General features: G+C 39.0%; 1 protein-coding gene across 1 annotated transcript in view; it reads left to right on the top strand.

The window, feature by feature from the left end:
* The first annotated feature begins 17,552 nt into the window (after nt 1-17,552).
* The window catches only part of CNTN3 (contactin 3), a 332,442-nt gene continuing 330,674 nt past the window's right edge, over nt 17,553-19,320 (top strand). The window contains exon 1 of the mRNA XM_035276115.3: nt 17,553-17,693. The gene's annotated coding sequence lies outside the window, so the exon portion shown is untranslated. The remainder of the gene's footprint in view (nt 17,694-19,320) is intronic.

The following is a 19,320-nucleotide window of genomic DNA, read 5'->3' as shown; positions in this document are numbered from 1 at the left end:
AGCCTGTATCATTTCTGCAACATCGTGGATACATAAATTCTTTGAGCTACTCTGATTGTGTTTGCTATTACTTGCAACTGAAAGAATCCAGACTAAGAGGAAGGCAGAAATGTTTATGAAAAATCATGACAAGTGCAAAGAATGAGGACGAAACAAATTCTAATTTAAGATCTTTATGTGGTAAGAAAATAAATTGGGACAATCAACACAGCGGGTGTCATTGGATGGAAGAGTTGTGTTTTTTTTTTCCTCCCTCAGGAGAAAATTGCAAAAGGGATCTGAAAGTTATAAAGGTTAATCAACTCAACCCAAATTTGTGTTGAAGGAACAAATACTTGACATAATTAACTAATTAATTGAAATAAGTTAAATAATTAATTAGATTTGTCCTAACACTTGGAAAAATATCACTACATGCTGACATTTTTGGAAAAAAAATTTGAGGGTTAACTATTGCACATGGGCTGGGCATAATCTGATGTGAAGTAGAAATGAGAAGGAAAGAAGATATTCTAGCCAAGTAATAACACATGAATAAACACACAAGGGTGACATTTTGAAGAGACCTTAAAGGCACTAAGGTCTGCTAAACCAATATAAATTGTGAAATGTGGTAGGAAGAGCTGAATGGAGAGCCAAAATTATAAAAAGTCGTCTCATAGCATCAATCTGGAGAAAATGCAGCTAAGTAAACTTTGTAGTCGTTTTTCCTGTATTCTCATCCGTGGCTCTATCTAGAAGGGCTGTATTTACAAAGGGCACATCTTTATATGTCCTACACCATCAAAGATTAGCAATATAGATATGGAAATGTAACTTTATTTACATCTATATTTTACTTTATTGGTATATTATTATGAATATTGGTATAAGTATGTAGCATTATGTAGAAGAAAGAGAGAGAGAGACAGAGAAACAGAGACACAGAGAGAGAAACAAAGGAGAGAAAGAGAAAGATCAGAAATTGTACCTTGCTTTCAAGTTCCATTCCTTGGTAATAAATCTTTCTATTTTTTATTTAACATCTGAGGATACTTATTTTACTTATCAAATGATGTGAGAGTGGCTTAGTAAGTGTTAGGAGATGTGATTCAGAAAGCAACACACAAGGTCCATGAGAGCCTGAATCTGAATTTGTTACAAGCTGAGGAGAAAATTGAAGTCATAAAGATAATGATCGATAGATGTGCCACCATTCTAATTAAGAACACCAGAGTCTGTCAGATGTTTGGAAATAGAATTGATGACCTGAAAAATAACCTTGGATTAGAAAATATCAGGTTTGTGTTGCACCAGGGGCTACTGAGACAGCAGTGTCGGCTGAAATATTCTTTCAACAGTGGATTATAAAACCGTAGGAAATGGATAAGTTTGACCACTTTTAACAATATATCATGGCATTCAACATAAACTAGGACAGCCACACAAATGTTTGTACACGTATAGGTAGACAAAATTAGAAACAGGGTCTGTTGAAACTAACATTCTTCCATTTAAAAAGTTTGTCATTCTAAGTGATGATTTCACTCTGATGAAATTATTCACTTGTTATGAATAAGAGGGGAAGAATATTTTAGAGATAGCTACTTTCTTCCATCTGATGTAAAGCATTATGGAATTAAGATTTATGCTATGTTTTGAATCTAACTTGAAGTAATTTGGGGCTGCTTTTTCCACTATATGGAGACCTTTAAATAAAAGGGTATGTCAGTGGATATTGCTATTAGCATTCTTAGTAATTCACTGTAAGTGGTTACAGCATTTAAATTTACCTTTTAAGCAAAAAGACATTTGTTTCCTTATAATCAAGTTCTACATAAGCTGACAACCTCTTTTGTGAAATTCAGAAAAGAAATTTGCTAGCTTGTGGCTTTCTTAATGGAAACTACCATTTAAGCCTCAGTTTTCAGATATTTAATATTTTCTTTCCTTGCTATTTTGGTTCCTTATCAATGGAATTTACTCTAAGTATATTCCAAATCCACCCATAGGGAAGGTTGAAAAGAAATATTTAGATCTCTGCATTCCATAAATTGTAAGTTTGGATATTTTTAGGTTAATGTTCATGAATTTAAATTTCATAATACATCATTTATGCAAGAAGAGTTACAGAAACATATTCTCAAAAGTAATTGCAAAATGAAAGACTTTTATGAGACAAATGCTCTTCTAAGCCTTTCACTTCCTATCCCAAATTACTTACTTCTCCACATCTGCTGTCATTCTCCTTGTTTTTTCCCCAGCAGAGGGTGCAAAATAGTAAACCTTGAAACTGCTGTAAAAACTTGTATTACAATCACAGTGATTTGAAAATCCAAAAGAAAAAAAAAATCTGTAACTGTTCATGGAGACTGATTGGTTAGTAGGAAGAAGGCTAATTAACATTACCTTTCTGAGTAGAAGGCCATGATTATTAGCAATCATTGAGGAGGCAATTTCACTTGGGGAATTCGCAAAACCTGGGTTATAACAAGGACAACCTAGACATGAAAGAACCTAATCTTAGATTTTGTAAGGCTATCACAGCGATATTCTGGTATCAATAAATGCATACAATTTTATTTTAAATGTAGTAAAAACACAGCTCTACAAGCATTATTTCAAGAGCTCTTCACATGTGATTTAAAGTAGAATCTTCCTTAGATATTTTGGACACAGACCACAGATAAATCCTAGAACAGCAATGACTAAATTAAACCATCCAACTCTAGGATGTTTATTTCTTTCACACATCTTCTTTATACCCTGATATGGCAGACTGAAATGTTCTTCACAGTTCTTCACCCTTACCTGTATCTATGCCTTTTGTCCCAAGACATTTCAGTTCTTCTCATGGGTTCCAAGTGTACCCTTACCCACCCCATTGATTTTGGCTTAGTTATTTTGTCTTTCTACCTCCACCAACTGGATGCTAGTATCATGATGCAAACAAAGGTTTGAAATACGTTTACATGGTAGAATTTGCTGTTTTGCTCCTCGGCCATCACCATAAGAAAAGCTTCCCTGGGTCATCACTGCAACTTCAGCTTGGTCCTCATAGTCAATGCATATGGTATATATGCATTCAGATATGATATATGAATCATATCTATGATAAGGAAGCCAGCCCAGCAGACCATTCTAAAGTTAAGGAAAGAGAGGTTCAAAAGGTTAATGATCAGGTCTGACTATAGAGCCTGGCTCTTCATTATTGTAATCTACTAGGATCTATTACCATAAAGCTATAAATATCAGAGAGACATTTTGGAGTAGAATCTATCATATTGCCAACAAGCTCCCAAATGATGCTAATGCTACTGATCTTCAGGCAAAAGTCTGAGGAGCAAGGGTCTAGAAGACAACAGATAATGCCTATACTGCCCTTCCAGCTTTTCTGGGTGGCCATGACTTTTGGGAAACAGGCACAGGCTAGACTCCAAAAATTCTTCAACATCAAAAACTTGCCTTTGCATTCTATTTTCTATTGGGGAAATCCACTGCTTAGCAGAACCATAACTTTAGGACATAGCCTTTGGATAAATCAATGGGGTAGGCAACGAGGGGGCTATTCAGACTTTCCTGTTTGACCGCTGCACAGCAGTGAAGGTCTGAGGTGCTTAATTCAAATGAGAAGCCCAAGGGGCTGGAACAATTAGTTTACTATCTGCTCTCTGTGTCGTTCAATACATGACTAAACCTGTGATGAATATATGATTAAACATCTCAGAGAGGCCACAGCCAGTAAACCTCTGAGGCCAAATTTAAGCCTCTACCTTAACAGATGCCCAATCTCCCCAGTGGCAACTGTCTTTGACAATTAGATTTGATTTTAAGCCTATGTTTTGGATTCAGAACTGGTAGAAAGTTTGCTTGAAAGTCTTACATGGTTAACTGAAGTATCTTAGGAGTATGACTATGCCTCCCTAAGACATGACTGAAACTCTCGACTTCCAATTAGGCAAAGAATCTCCATTGCCATCCCCGTGGGTGCATGATAAATAAAATCAGGGAGGTCTTGATTGCAGGGTTTTGAGGGGAGGGGGGAAATTGCGAAGACAAGACAGGAAATGGAGGCTGTGGCTTCTGATGGATGCCTACTTTTCATCTACAGGATCTTACTTTTCCCATGAGTATTACAGTTCATATTTTTTTCAGGTAGAGTTGATTGCATGACTAGTTCCAAGGATGAGAATATGGCTTAAGTCTGTCAGTCAGGACATCATCTTCCTCCAGTTGCAGAGGCTGGCTCAAGGATAGGTAGGTAACTCAAAGTAGATCAATGAGTGCATCAAGATATTCTTCTGGAACTTATATTGAAAATATTTTCATTAAAGCAACCTCTTCCTGATTAAAAGCAGTCTCTCTTGAATCCGAGAGCATGTAAGACCTGAGCTGTGAGAGGTCACCAAACGGGGAGGATATGTTTAATACTAAATTCAATACAATGAATAGAAGAGGCAGGAAAGAAGAGAGAGATTGCTGATGAGATTATTTGAGGCTCTGAGTCTAGCTGTGTCTGAAGCTAATGCTAGTCCTGGGATTTTTAGTTCTGTGAAGAAATATATTTTCCTTGAATACTTATTGTTTGTTGTCTAAAGCTTTCTGACTCAAAGAGTCCAAATGAGAACATCAGAATGTAAAGCTGAGAAATTTGTATTTAATTTAAAAGAGAGTTGCAAGTTTCTTGAATAGAAGGTGTTGGGTAGGGTATGGTAGAGGTGACAAGCTGTAAATGAATTTGCTGTTAAGTCAACTACAATTTACTTCAAAGAAGAGAAAGAGAGAGAGATGGATGGGTGGATAATAAGAGTGTTAAACGGGTAAATCAGGAAATTCTTTCTAGACTTACTTTATATATGCATTAAAATATGTAGCCATCCTCTAAGTCACTTTTACAGTTTGATCATGCAGCGGGGTAGAGGTGTGGATAGAGAAAGTATGTCACACAACTAGAGATGTCCTGTTTGTTATACATTTCTATACAATAATTTTTAATTGCATGGGTTTCAGAATAGAGAGATGATCACATGTAAGACTGATTCAGAAAGACAATAGTGCTTTCCAAATGTCTAATCTACAAAACATTGCAACAGATGCAGGAGGTTGGAGGCTTTGGCAATTCTATTTAGCAAGCAGTAAAGAGAGAAATAACGAAGGAGAGACACATTTTCCCCCGCTCTCCCAGATTTAATGTCCAGAATACTTCCTGACTCATTGTAGCCCATATGCCTCTACCCACTTTAATGTTTTAAGCCCAAATATTTTATTCGCAAATTGAAGGTAGTTGAACCAAGTGGTTTTCCAGTTTCCAGGTTGAAATGTTCTACCACAAGCCAGAAACCACTTAAAAAATCACCTACTACTCTCCCATGAGTCTCGTAAGCAAACAGATGTGCTACACAGAGAAAACGCATGTATTGTATTGCTGTCTGTGGCATAGGTATACAGGTATTCTAGAAGAAAAAAAAGTAATGCTATATTGGGAAAAGCAGGTTTTAAAAGAGATATTTATATTTAAAATTGATATTTAATTAAGGAGAGAAAATAAATGATACATAGAATGTTGTCATTCTATGTATCATATCATAAGGTAGATATAAACATATCTACCTTAAAATAATGTTCTCATAATACTATTCTTTGGCTGTCTTTTACAGACACACTTCCTTTAATTTGCTTTTAGAAATGGGGTTCTGTTTTTGCATTGATGGGTCTCAGTCAATGATGAGATTCCCTATGATTATTCATTGCTTGTTACAGCTAACTCTCTAGTGAGGTGTGAATATTTATGAAGGCTGTTCCTTTTTTGATTGGCTCTGATCCTGGTAGCCTTATTAAGAATAAGGTTTACAATAGATCTGCACTCTTGGTAAGCAGGGCAGCATACCAAACACAGGGTAGAGCTGGAGGGTTTTCAACAAAAGTAGCACCTGGGAGTAGTAAAACTTGGAAGAGTATGAGTAGCCCCCAGGCTGCTTTCTTGTAACGTATGCCAGTTTTGAGATTCTGCCATTCTTTGCTCAACATTAAAATCTAAATTTTAAATGCAAGAATCCTTTAAAAAAGAGTGGTGGGAAAAGTAGATCAACATTGGGGAAAAGGCAGGTTTACTCTCAAAGGATCTATCACTGAATAATACAGCCATGTGTCTAAGAAACTTATCATTTTTTAAAACATGTGGTATAAAAGTTATTCCTTAAGAGAAAGACATCAATGTAAATCATCACACTAAGTTTTTTTTGTTGGTTTTATTTTGTTTTGTTTGAGTTGGTGTCTCATTCCATCACCCAGGCTGGAGTGCAGTGGCGAGATCTCGGCTCACTATAACATCTGCCTCCTGGGTTCAATCAATTCTCCTGCCTCAGTCTCCCAAGTAGCAGGATTCCAGGCACCTGCCACCACGCCCAGCTATTTTTCATATTTTTAGTAGAAATGTGGTTTTACCTTGTTAGTCAGGTTGGTCTCAAACTCCTGACCTCAGGTGATCCACTGTCTCAGCCTCCCAAAGTGTTGGGATTACAGGCGTGAGCCACCATGCCCAGCCTACACTGTTTTTTAAAAATACATAAATGCATATAAATGTGTTCAACAAGGGAGGGTGCAACTGTTTGTGAAATTATACTACGCTCTTATAAATATGAATCACCCACACCTTGTTAAATAGATTTCATACATCCAGAATATAGAACATGAGTAGTTCCCAATAGTAAATTTACAGCATGAATCAAAGAACACTGGAAAAGGAAAAATAAGAATGAAAAGGATGATTACCTATTTAACATAAGAAAGAAATTGATCTTCACTAAATCAAAATTTAGGTAAAATAGCTAAAAAATCAAAGCATTTTTATACGACTCAAGTAACCTATTAGTTTAAATGTTTTTCACCATTACCCCAAACCTTACATATGAATCCAAAACATCATCTGCTAATGGAAAGGTGGAATTAAATTTGAAAATTGTAATTATCTAATGGCTTTGCCTAGAGCGGCTTCAGGGTGATATGGCCTGCCCATTCTCACAGCACCACATGCTCAGAGGAGTCTTGTGCTTGCTTTCATGCTATGCGTTAGCTGTCTTGAAATTCTTAATTATTTTATCTTTGAACTTGTATTTTGTAAGTGAAATGCAGCTAAACAATGCAGCACATGCTTGAGTACAGGATATATGTGCAATGTGCATGTCTGACGTGCCTTGTTGTGCCATTTGTAGATAGTGTTCTTCAAGGCCCGTGAACACAGACTTCCAGTGCCCTGGTGCTGTACGTGTGGAGGTTCAGCAAGACCTCAAATGAGTAAAAAGTAAGCTGATTATTGGGGCAAGCAATTGAGTAAGCATTGGACAGTAAGCAATTGCAGATAGCTCCGAGAGGCCACACTTTGCATTGGAATCAGAATTTCACTAGAATTTCAGAAAGAGGGGTATTATATTCTAAGAAACACTAATGACCAAGGAACCTTATCATATCCTTTCTCATTTGTATTACTTCCCTGCATTAGTCAACCACCGATGTGAAAATCATGACATAGAAGGACAGTGAAAGGTAGTGCAATTTGTAGTTCCTTTTTCTCTCAGTTATTCCTTACTCGTTAGTAAGCCAAAAGTAGAGAGCATTAGTGGAATGTGTGCATATCAAACTAAATAACAGCATCCACATTAGCTTTTGTTCTGGTAACAAAAATACACATGTAGAAACTACAAATTACAAATTGTGTCATTTCAGAGATTTTGTGTTTGAATTAAGTGCTCTTAGATCTAAACTGGCATTTAAAACTGGCATTGCACAATATAAAGATGAATAGTGAAGTTCATACTAATAATTAACCTTTAATTATGCTTTACTTAGACTGACATTAAAGAGCAAGTGAAAAACATTTTGATAATAAGAAAGGCCGTGAAAAAACAGAAAAATGTTCATATACAACACCTGTTTCCCAATTTTTGAACAACGGGTCCTGCATTTTCATTTTTCACTGAACAACATGTATTACTTAATCAGCCATAAGCTATGTATAAAATATGTTGACTTTCACAGGGGAAGAGATCTTTCTTCTCCAATCATCTAAGTAACATAATCCTAATTTTCTACCTTTCTGTATGTTTCCCCTTTCGGAATCCTAAGGACTTTACAGCCAGAAATAACCCTAAGGAAGTTTTCCTAGTGGCCATAATAAGATAAGCCAAAATGCTAATAATTATTATTCCAAGGAACTAGCATTATTTGGTAAGAAAAGTTAGAAGCTCTCTCCACCAGTGGTATTTCTATTCATGTGACTCACTTCCAATTTTAAGATATCTCTATTTTTTGTCCTAAATAGTCAACTAACATCTCACTTGATAACTCCCCTGAAGCTTTTTATAGTAGCATAACTGCATTGATAGTCATAGTTTCTGTTAGCTTGTGTATAGATAGGTAACAATTATATTTGGGAGTCATAGTTTATACACTTCTAAACCTGCTTTGAAGTTTTCCTGAATATACCTCATTAATTGAAGTCAAACTAAAGTTACTTATTTAGTTAACTGGTTGACTGGGAAGAGGGTTGCTTCATCAGCATTTTGATTACTATGTTAAATAGCCTATGTCCAAACCATATCTATACTTGTCTTCCAGTGATTGAGATAATTGCCATAATAGTTTAAATATGCCAAAAATCATCAAAAATTTCTTTGACTCTCATCTTTAAAATTGCTTGCAGTTTAGGATTATTTCATAATTACCAAAGAAATAATGGAAGAAATTGTTTCATGACAAATATATTTGAGAACCCATCATTTTGGACAAAAGACTCAAGAAAAAGAAAGCCACTTGTGTTTCATTGTTTTCAACTTTTAAAATGTTTTGATTATACTGATTGTATCCTGCAACAATTGGACTTGGTTAAAAGAGAAAATACTGGAGTGATGTGACTTATACAGTATTTTATGGACCATGGTACAAAGTGCTCAGGCAAACAAATGCTTGGAATAACAAGTGGAAAATTCTAACCCTTGAAACTATAATGACCGAAAGAAATGTTTCATCAAGGTAAGTCCTTTGAATTCTTCTGCCTTGTTTAATGACAATGGTGGAGCATGAGGAAGGGAAGAGAGGAGGCAAAATATTTACTCTAGCAAAGTCAATGGAAATGGCTATTAATTCAGAACCTGCACACCATTATGACTAGGTAGTTAAACGTTAAAAAGAGGAGAAATTCTATCCTGCAAATGAGTCCTCCTTGGATTGACTAAAGAGCCCTATATTAGCTACCCAGGGCTGTCCTAAAAACTTACCACGGCCCGGTGCCATTACTCACGCCTGTAACCCCAGCACGTTAGGAGGCAGAGACTGGCAGATCACAAGGTCAGGAGTTCGAGAACAGTCAGGAGTGTGGTATAACTCCATCTCTACTAAAAATACAATAATCATCTGGGCATGGTGGTGCATGCCTATAGTCCCAGCTACTTGGGAGGCTGAGGCAGGAGAATTGCTTGAATCCGGGAGGCGAACATTGCAGTGAGCTGAGATCGCCCCATTTCACTCCAGCCTAGGTGACAGAGATTCTGTCTCAAAGGAAAAAAAAAAAAATTACCACAAACTGGATGGCTTAACACAACAGAAATTTATTCTCTCACAGTTCAGGAGGCCCGATGTCCAAAGTCAAGGTATCCGCAGGCTTGGTTACTTTTTGGCAGCTCAGCGGGGAGAATCTATTCCATACCTCTCTACTAACTTCTGGAGGTTTCTGGAAATCCTCAGTTTCTTGGCTTGTAGCTACGCAATGCTAATCTCAGCCCCTGTGGTCACATGGCCATCTGTTCTCTGGGTCTGTCTGTCCTTGTGTCTTCATACAGCAGTCTCTCCTCTTTGTATGTCTGTGTCCAAATTTCCCTTGTTTGAAAATATAAATCGTCAGATTGGGATACACCATAATCCAGTAAGACCTTATCTTAACTAACTACATCTGCAAAGACCCTATTTCCAAATATGGTAACATTTACAGGTACCTGAGGTTAGGACTTAATCATATCTTTTGGGGGTGCAAATGCTATTCAACCCCACTGCAAATGCTTCTCAAACTTATGTGCACACTGGAAATCCACAGACAATTTAAATAAATCCTGATGCCTGGGTACTGGCCCTCAGAGATTCTAAATTAATCAGTATGAGGTGAAGCGAGGGCATCAATATTTTTAAAGTCCCCCAAGTGATTCTAATATGCAGCAAAATCTCAGCACCACTAGACTAAAAGATTCTAGTGATCGGTTTCTCAAAAGGAATATTTTAGCATAATAAAGCATGTGTTCCAATGAGGAAAATCTCTTCTTTCATCATTTTGACAAAACTGAAAAGAAAATTCAGAAGTCAGTGATCCAAATAAATTACATGAAAGAACTTTAGAATTTTAGAAACCTAAACACTTGAGGTGTGTTCATTCAATGAACATGTTAACAAATGCTCTATGTGGGGCCAGGAGAGAGCTCCAAAGGTGGCCTTAAGAACTTTCAACATCAGCTGCTTTTCCAGGAATCTCTTGAGGAAACAAAGGATTCCTTGTGCTTTGGTTAGTTGTAACTTTGTTTGGAAATTACTCATTTCCCAAGATCAGTTGTTAGCAAATAGTGAAAAGCAATCTTTTTATTTCTATAGATCAAATGGCCATGGAAAGATTAACTATTTGACCAAATTAATTACTATGTGATATTTTATATCAGCGATTACTCATTTTAAGGCTGCATTACTAAAGTAAAACCATTTCAATGGAGGTAAACTTGTTAAAACAAAAACTACTCTTTTTATCTTCTTTTTTAGAACCCCAAACACCCTCTTGATACAGATGTCAAAATATTATTTGTCATTCAAACTTATAGATTCATCAGTATCTATACATAAAAATAAACATAAACTTGTTCTTGCTTCTTGGTATCCTACTCGTCCCCCCTCCCTCTCCTCCTCCTCCTCCTCCTCTTCTTTTTCTTCTTCTTCCTCCTTCTTTTTTTTTTCCTTCTTCTTCTTTTTGGGACAGGGTCCTGCTCTGTCATCCAGGGTGGAGTGCAGTGGCACAATCAGAGCTCACTGCAGCCTCAACCTCCCAGGCTTAAAAGGCTCAGCCTCAGGAGTAGCTGGAATTATAGGCACATACCACCATGCCGAACTAATTTTTCTACTTTTGTAGAGATGGGGTTTTGCCAGATTGCTCAGGCTGGCCTCAAACTCCTGCGTAAAAGAGATTCAGCTGCCTTAACTTCCTAAAGTGTTGGGATTACAGACGTGAGCCACAGTGCCTGGCCTGTTACTTGATCTTCTATACAATGTTTTCTAACTCCCATAGTATTTTACCTCAACTTTGTTTGTATCACTGTTGAGGACAAAATGTTTTTGTTCTTCCAAAATTCATATGTTCAAATCTTAAATGAGATTAGCAATCTTATAAAGAGAGACCAGAGAGCTTGCTTCCTCCCTCGCTGCTCTCCACCTGTGAGGATACAAGAAGAAGATGGCAAACCAGAAAGAGGGCCTTCACTAGAATGCTACCATGCTGGCATCCTGAACTTGGACTTCCAGCCTCCAGAGAAATTGTGAGAAATCAATATTTGTTGTTTAAGGGATCCCATCTATGGTAATTTGTTATAACAGCTGGAATTGATTCAGGTAACCATCACTTTCATTCTTTACACTTCATCCAAGATACTTTTTTGCCTAATACAAGCTACCCTTCAAAGGTAAGGAGCCATTTTTCCCCACTGTAAAACTATTCTGTGAAGAACTTTCTTTCACCCTAAGTTTTAAGAAAGCCCTTTGTCTCAACATATCAACTAAGTTTATTTAGATACATAAAACATTTTAAAGATATACATAAAGAAGTCTAATCTTCACATTTACTAGTGTCAGAAAATTAGCATAACAATATGAGCAGAACTAAAATAAAAATAAGTAAGGAAACGTTTTGTACATTTTAACAAATGGAAAAAACATCTTCATTTTTATTCCAAGAAAGGTTGACAGTCTTGGAATGAACATTTTAGATAGATGATAAAACAGTTACTTAGTGAAATCTACCATAAGAAACTGATCAGGTAAATTAATGAAAGATATATATTTTAATGCAAAAGCTTACTTTCAATGAAGTGATAAAAGTATGTGCATAATAATCTCTTCTTTAAATGGGAAAGATAGTATTTTATCTATCAATATTTTGGGGGAAAGAGAACATAGATAGAATTATTAATTCAAAAACTTACATACCTGAGCAAGGTACATCACAAACATTAGGGTGAAGGGTCTTTATATACAGTATTCTTTAGCATTTTATGTAAATATTTTCAATTCGATAGTTGTGAACTTCAACTTATCTCTTTTGTTCTTTAGGTTGCAACAACCTCATTCCTACCAAAATGCAACTGATAACTACATTGGCATACACCTTTTGTTACCAACTCTCTTAAGTTTGTCCGTGTGTTGCTACTTCAAATTTCCATGAAATCCACCTTTAAAAAAATAATTGAGTGGGGACAGTGTATTATGGTCCAAAAATGAAGACAGTCTTCAGGGCCTGCTGATTCCTGAATGAACTGGGGAAAGTTGCATAATCTTTCTGTGCCTTAGTTTTTCTTCTGCCTAGAAAATTAATATTTATTGAGATTTCACCCTGTATTAGCCATTCTTATCCTAGAAGAAATAATTCTAAATGTAATTCTATGATTTTGTGACTATTTAAGCAATTCCAATATGGTTTTTAATTTCCATTAGTTCAATCCTCTAACATCTCGGGTGTGTCAAGTGAACTATATCCTAAATCCTCAAAGTTCAGTTTGTGGATCAGAAGCACCAGCAGCATCCAGGAGCTTGGATGGATGACATGCAGAGTCCCTGGCCCTACCCTAGACTTGCTGAATCTGAATCTACATTTTAACAAGGTCCTCCAGGTGATTCAAAGGGACATTAAAGTTTGAGAAATGCTAGACTAGATGGTTGACAAAATCCATGTAAACTCACAGGGTGTACAGCACAGAGCAGAGAATCTGGCATTAGATGTCTGGATCATAGTTTGTATAACCTCAGAAGGCTGAGCTTCCAAATATATGAGTTTATTCTTTGTGCCTTAGTTCCTTCATCTGTAAAGAGGTGACAAAACAGTAGTTTCTTCATGGAGTTGTAAGGATTGAAAAGTACTGAGAATAAGCAATTAATACAATGTCTGGCACACTGGAAGTTCCTCAATCATGAAATTTACATTTAACTGCACACCCGTTATGTACGTGTCAGATTCGTGCTGGGAGCTCTGAATGTAACAGTACAGAAAACAAGGCCCCTACCTTCATGAAGCTTACATTGTAGTGAAGGAAACTGGCACACACACACACAAAAGGACATGTAAAAAAACTGTCACATAGCATTTTCTCTATGAAGTAAAGAGAATGACAGCACTGCTATTATAGACAGGAAATTAAGCAAATGTCGTCAGAGAAGAAAACAAATAAGTCAGTACTTGAATTCATTATTATGTGATTAGTGATTGGAGCTAAGTTCCAGTCATAGTGCTAAGTATTTTATATGAATGCATATAAAAAAAGTTTGTCACTATTATGCACTTATTGTAACAACCTTATTTCCTTACTCCAATTTGAATGCTCAAAACTTATTATTATTCTATAGTCTGCCTCAAAAAACCTCTCAGACCCAACTACCCCAGCAATGGAGATAATATGGCAGTTCTATATACCCTACGATTTAATCTCAAAATCTAGATATAAACTAGAACTTTGGGACAGTACCATGGTGATAACAATAAGACTTGTATTTCCATCTGTGGAAATTAAGACACCCTAACCCCTTTTTTAGAAAAGGGTGTTTAACTTAGTAGCTTGGCTGTATTTCAATTTATACTTTTTCCTAAGAATTTCAGTCTGTGGGTTTAGTAGATATTTTTCTTCATTTCCCTTTGCTACACAATAAACATGCAAACAAATAACTGTTATGTGGTGTCACTGGCATGAAATAGCTTCTATATTCCAACACAGATGGGGTATCTTAATAATGGGAAGATGATCTCACACTTTAAAGTGCTTTGATATAAAAGGTGCCATATAAAAAGGAAGTTATTATTCTTAGTTATAATACCCTAAAAAAAGATTTGCCATCTAAATGGCGGCTGAAACTTAACTGCAGAATTGCTTATAATGCTACAATCAGTTGAGGCCAAATTCAATAAAAATTCCATCCGGCATTCACACTGAGAAGACCCACATGTGCCTTTTTTTTTTTTTTTTTTTAATTTCCTGGGCTTCCGGCCCAGAAATTGGATGGAAATTGTATTGAAACCTGCTCTTGTGTATCAACTTCTTGTAAATATCAGGTTTTCAGTTGACTCACATTATGCTTTACATTTTGGGCAAAGGGATGATGTAAAATGATTCACATCTCTCTATATACACATATTTATACACCTTTTACTTGTCTATGAAACTGTGGCTTATATTAAACGTTCATCATTACTCCTACAGTTTTTAGGATCTGCCCACCTCCCCACTGCAACCATAAGACTCAAAATTCCATTAAATCCCTTTCCAGCGCTAATCAGCTTTTACTAGCACAGGCAATGTAATCTGAGTTTAGAAATGACTAATTATTTGGAGAGGGCTGGAAGGGGTTAGGGTTTAAATTTCTTTCTAATTTAAAGGAGCTTCTTTCCTGTCTTTCTCCCTGTCATTTTGCTGCCTGAGGCCAGCTCCCCCTCCTTGATGAAAATGCTCTTTCCCTTCCCATTAGACAAGGTACATATGTATGTGTTAGAAGAAAAATGCATTATGAGACATCAAGTTGAAAATATTAAAAGAAGAGGCATGCCTGTGATGGATGTGGGCATGGCAGTAATTGCACTTGCTAGGTGCAACGCATGAGCGTAATTTGCATATAAAGTTCTCTCAGTTCCTTCCAGAACACACCAGTTCTACCCAATAAAACATTTTGTCACACACAAGGGGTTTGCCAACATGTTCCCAGATTGCAAGCAAAAAGATTATTTACAGTAACCAATAACAATTGAAACGACCATAAACAACCTTTCCGTACCTGTTCTATTTTTTTTTCCTTTGGCTAAGTAGAGAAACCTTAAGGAGTCCAAATTTACTGCAATTTAATTCAGATGGGAAAAAGCATATTATTTTTATTTACAGCAGCATACTCTATCTATTCCTGTCTCCCTCTACCTCTTTTTAAAACATAAATAACCCTAGATTTTTTTTTTAATCTAGCCATTACTCTTTTAGGGATGAGCAGTTTCCTAATAAAGTGAGAAAGGGCAAATGTGGCCAACATCAGAGGAAGTTCCCTAATGTATTCAGGAATCCTGTTGCTTGCTCATAAAGAAAGGAGGACTGGGGAAAAACCACCTGGTCAAGCCATTTCTTTCTTTCTTTTTTGTTTTGAGACAGGGTCTTGCTCTGTCACCCAGCCTAGAGTGCAGTGGTTCAGTCACGGCTCATGGCAGCCTGGACCTCCCAGTCTCAAGCAATCCCCTCCTGCCACAGCGTCCCAAGCAGCTGGGGCTGTAGGCACACACCACTTTGCTCAGCTAATTTTTAAATTTTTTTGTTGAGAGGAGGTCTCACTGTCTTGCCCAGGCTGGTCTCAAACTCCAGGGCTCAAGTGATTCTCCCACCTCAGCCTCCTAAAGTACCAAGCAAGTTCTTTGTAGCAATTGTAAATGCAGGGGGCCTACATGCTGACTTTGCTGTAGGGAGTGGTACCTTGCATCTGACTGACCTGGGTCTTACTTCTTGTCCTTAAACCCCCTCTAGGAGAGTTTTTCCAGAAGTTCAAATTTCATTCTGAATTGCAGGGGAGCACACAGGTATCTCTGGAGGAAACGATTAAGAGTGAGAAAGCATAGTTGAACCAGGTCTGGTTTGCCCAGGTTGCTGCTCTTGATAAAGTGTTGCTTCATTCCATCTACAGGAATCACACGGAGAGGATCATGGAGAAGTAACAGGGCCATAAACTCTCAAGTCTAATTAAATGTCACTAGATTTTTTAATATGAAGGGACAACATGATACATTTTTAAAACAATGTCAAATAATTGTAAAATGAAAAGTATAAAGTCTCCCAATTTCAGTCTCACTCACCAAGACTAACAATTGTTCAGAGTATACTGAGACAACCTTTTAGAAACTGTGAATGCATAAATATGACTATATACACCTGAAAGTATGTATGTGTTTAAGCACAAAACAGTACACATACCAACTTGCCTGTGCTAACAGTACGTATCTCAAGTTATCCTAACTATACCATTTATTTATTTATTTGAAACAGGGTCTCCCTCAGTCTATTAGACTGGAGTGCAGTGGCACAATCGTGGCTTACTGCAGCCTCCCCCTCCTGGGCTCAAGTGATTCCTCAAGTGATCCTCCCACCTCAGCCTCCTGAGTAGCTTGGGACCACAGATGTATGCCACAACACCCACTAATTTTATTTATTTATTTATTTATTTATTTATTTATTTATTTATTTATGTAGAGACAAAGTCTCCCTATGTTGCCTAGGCTGGTCTTCAACTCATGGGCTCAAGTGATCCACCCGTCTTGGCTTCTCAAAGTGCTGGGATACTGGCGTGACTCACTCCCACCCAACCTCTATGGACACCTCTTGAAGGTCATTTATGCCAATACTAGTAGATGCACCTTTCTCTCTGCCTCTGTCTCCACTGTATTTAATCAGCCACTCTCCTAATGAAGGACAGGTAGGTTGTTCCCAATTGTTTTCGTACAAGTAAAGTTTCAGTGTTTGCACCGGTTTGACTGGAAGTAAGTCAGCAGCCGTTCAGCGCAAAGGCTCAGGACTCCAACAGGTTTATTCAAGTCCGGGTTCTCCAACCCACCACTGTGTGCAAACTTGGCAAATAAAGGTGGTAAGATCTACTTCATAGAGTCCTTAACAGAATATAATTGCGACTATGCTCACAACTGACTCCCTGAAACCTTAGGCAAATCAATTTCCTCATCACTAAACCCGAGAATAATAATAGATCCAGGTTTGCTCTGGGGACTGCATTAACTAATTCATTTAAATAGCGCAGTCCACTACCTGCTACACAGTGAGCCCTTAATAATTACCCGCTTTAATATTATAATCTTGCGCACTTGTGGGAGCGCAGCTGCAGGAAGCTTTCTTGGAAGTGGAATTCCTGCCTTGACCAGGTGCTCCCCAGGCCCCAACAGCGTGGCAGGAGACCACCCAGAGGTGATACACTGACCGCCGCCCATCCCGCGCCGCCGCCCTGGGCCCTGCGGAGGCCGGACACACGTGGGTGCAAGCGGCTGAGCTCAGGGCGGCGCGGGGTCCGGCGAGCGCAGAGGCGCCGGGGGCGCCGCAGACGCGAGGCTCGGGACCCAGTTGGCTGCGCCGCTGCGCTCCTCGCCCCTCCCTCCCTCCCTCCCGTCCGCTTGGTCTCCCCTCCCTCCCGCGTCCGCGTCGGAGCCGGAGCGGCGGAGGCTCAGGCAGCGCTCGCTGGGCGCCGGCAGCAGCCACAGCAGCCTGGCGCGTGGCGGCGGCGGCTGCGGCGGCGGCGGCGGGCGGGCGGGCGCCGTGGGCTGGGGCGGGAACTGCGCGGACGGCGGCGCTGCGGCGACGCCGGCGGCTCACGCGGGCGCGCACGGCGGCCCCCCGGGTCCGGACGAACGGCGGCGGCTGGTGGACCGGCGGGGCGGGCGTCTGGCGAGCTGCAGGGACCAGGTAAGTCCGGGATGCCCTGCTCCTGGCGCCGACCAGGCCGCAGGGATGAGCCACCTGCCGGGGCAAACTTTACGCACTGACTTCCTGGCTCCTCAGCCCCAAAGTTTGTTTGCAGGGAAATGGCACCCGACGGGTCAAGAATAAAAGATACTTCTCTCAGCGGACTTGCTTTGGGGAGATTATTTTTCCCTTTCTGGGCGAGGACTGGTTTCGGGTTGGGAAGGCTGCATCCCCAGCTGGAGCGCGGGGAATTGTGTTATGGATCTCTCGGGCTTGCTCTTCGCGCAGTGGATTTGACCAGTGAAAGTTGGGGAAAAAAAGTTGTGACTCGTAGGGATACCGAGGAATAATTCCAGGTGCATGATGCAGAATGTCGGAATGTGATACCTTTTTGTCGGACCCACCCCCCAGACCCAGACTCCCAGGTCTGAGAAAGCTAGGGTGGAGAATTCTTCCATTAGCGATCAAGTTTTCTAAGCTGCATTTTTATCAGCAGCTTGGGACGGAATTCCCTGTCGCGTTTATTTGCCAGGTTTACCCTGATGCTCTGTAGTCCAGGTTTCCTGAGCTCGGATTTTTGTTTCAGCTGTTTCTGTATTCTCCTGAGGAGCCCTGCAAAGCAGGTAACCGAATACCAGAAACAGAAAACCAGGAAGTGCCAACCGGGCACCCTAGTCATAGCACCATCAGGAATTTTTTTGGTCGCGTGAAATGAACGAACAGCTTCTGGGCTTTGCTTGTGCAAAGCTCCGTACAGCTCACCAATCCGTATGTCCTTCCCTGTATTGCATTTGCTTACTGACTTACAACAAGAAGATGTGCCCAGAGGAATTGTTTAATACCAAACGGTGCCCACTATGATAAGGACAGTAAACCTCCGTTCATAGGCAAAGAAAGGGGAACAGAGCTCTGGGAAAGGGTAGCCAGACTGTTAACCTTAACCCAAGATGCAGGGAAACAGCTAGAGAAAGCAACAGACAAGGAGGGCTTGATATACAAGAGGAAGGTCAGAAACCCCAGCTCGTATGGTGAGAAGGTAAATCCAGAGATAATTTAAAAATGATTAAGCAAGAATAACTAAAAAAAAAAAAAAAACCAAAAGGAAGACTGTGTGTGCTGTGGTTTCTGTCTACTCCCTCAGAGATGAATATCATACTAGCTGAAAAAGAATCCTGATCTGTAAATAGATTAAAAACAGGAATTAATGAGAACAATGAGTCAGAGCCCTTCAGAGATTGAAAGGAGGAGTAATTGCCTTTGAAAGAGCTATTATATCTCAATATCAAGTCAAATGTGTTAGTTTTGCTTTGCTGGTTGTGTTTACTAACAGTAACCTGACTTCGGCTGCAGTAACCTGGCATCTTGGTTCATGGTTTTAACCATTTGTGGGTCATGGTGCTAGGGAGGAAGTTGCCCGCAGGTTAATATTCATATCAATTTGTGCAACATTTGTAAGATGCCAGTATGTGTATGTCATTGGTTGCAGTGGGTCAGGTTCTTGTGAATGTTGTTCATTAAAGAAATCTGATTGGGTTCAGCCTCACTAAATGGAAGGATGTTTGATTGCAAATAATAAAGAGTGGTGTCAGGAATTACTGATCTTTGAATGCTTGCTTGAAATTAGTTG

This window comes from Callithrix jacchus, chromosome 15 (genome assembly GCF_049354715.1).
Source record: "Callithrix jacchus isolate 240 chromosome 15, calJac240_pri, whole genome shotgun sequence".
Taxonomy (NCBI): Eukaryota; Metazoa; Chordata; class Mammalia; order Primates; family Cebidae; genus Callithrix; species Callithrix jacchus.
The sequence above is the reverse complement of the archived record's forward strand: the minus strand, read 5'-3'. Positions and strand labels throughout refer to the sequence as shown.